This window comes from Vulpes vulpes, chromosome 7, assembly GCF_048418805.1.
Source record: "Vulpes vulpes isolate BD-2025 chromosome 7, VulVul3, whole genome shotgun sequence".
NCBI classification, from domain to species: Eukaryota; Metazoa; Chordata; class Mammalia; order Carnivora; family Canidae; genus Vulpes; species Vulpes vulpes.
Window position 1 is genome coordinate 77,567,947 of NC_132786.1, and position 1,578 is coordinate 77,569,524.

The 1,578-nt window shown below is 42.1% G+C and overlaps 1 pseudogene; it reads right to left on the minus strand.

The window, feature by feature from the left end:
- Positions 1-716: 716 nt before the first annotated feature.
- On the minus strand, positions 717-1,166 carry LOC112935097 (transmembrane protein 138-like; annotated as a pseudogene).
- Positions 1,167-1,578: the final 412 nt, after the last annotated feature.

Here is a 1,578-nt window from a genome sequence, read left to right on the forward strand (position 1 = left end):
GTTAACACATACACTTGCATGTGTGTACACATACTTTTGATACTTCTTAAAATTATCAAAAATTCATTCTAAATATATAAAATAAATGACAGTAAAATTCAACAGGGGATATGCTTCTGTATATATTTGTCAATATATACATCTAGAGTATTTTTAACCTCTGAACTCCATGTTAATGTTAAATGACTATAAAATTATTAATCAAAAATCAAGAAAATCACTTTAAAAAGATGGGACTTGTATACAAAGGACTCTAATGTTAGTTTATGTATGAACCCTTAGGCTTAAGAGTTCTAATACTGATTTTTCAAATGAGCAACTATTTTTTTATGGAAGTAGAATCAATTTATTTCCTATTTATAAAGTGTAAAAAAAAGTGCCTTGGGTATAAAATCTAAATGCCTATGGTGTGATCAGTCAGGAGCTTAGAAATGTCACTCTTTGTAGTGTTGAGTCATTAATTAGTGTTTGGTGCAAAGAAAGCAGGTGCCAGGAGCCCCTTCTGTACCAGGATAAGTGACAGCTTCCCAAGGATAAAGCCTCAGCCTTCTGTGAGGAAGATGGGTGGAGAGCAGAAAGGAAGGGGGGCAGAACTAAGGTGAGAGGCTAGGGAGGGTTATGTACTGAAGTCTATTGGGAAATACTTTAATTTGCAAGAAGGAAGATTTTCTTTCTTAATTACAGAATACAAGTGGCCTGAGTCTGTCCTAAGTAAATTAAGCAGTTTGCTGTACACAAATGTAGGCTCTGTGATGAAGGAAAGACATCCACCAACGTGGCAAGAATTGGACTTGTGTGAACTTGCACAGCCATAAAGAATCCTGGCAGAAGTGAGGATCACCCAATCTCACAGCTGTCCATTTGTAGAAGTGACAGTATAATAGTGCTGCTAGCCTCTGGAATACAAAAGCATCTGAAGTCCCTGTGTGCAGACAAAGCAGTTGGAGTGTTTCCAGTGTAAATTCATGACCCAGACATGAAGGGGAGATGCTGAGGGCAAAGAACACAGCTGTGAGGACGATGGTCTCTTTGAACTTACGGAATCCAAGGTGGACGAGGCCAGCCTGCAAGAAAAAGGTGTTGAAGAACAAGAGGAAAATGATGATGTGGAAAAGAGATGCAGTATCCTGGATGATGAAAAACACCAGTAGAATGATAGGAGCCATTCAGAGTAGCTCTGAGAAGGAACTGACAAGGAGGTCTTAGGACCTGCAGGAAGAGCACCAGGCTAGAGCACTGCTGGGGAGCATCTTCATTTTGCTTCATTGGGCCCCCAGGGCACAAGCCACAGTTTCCCAGAAAATAGTTCCTAGCTTTCTTCCCAGCAGTGAAGGAGTAGCATCAGCTTCTCAGAATCAGAGCTGTTTTCCAGCTCTAAGACACGGGCTTCAAAGACCCTCTACATCAGTTGCCACAGGAATGCCATCCTGGCTTCCAGAAACTGGTTTTAAATTCCAGAAGTAGATGGTGGATGCAGGCTGTGTCTGAGCTCTGCTCACTGGTTCTTGGTTCTCCCGCCACCCTCTGGAGCCAGCCAGGCCACTGTGTCTGGGCTCCTGCTTGCCTGGGGCTACTCTG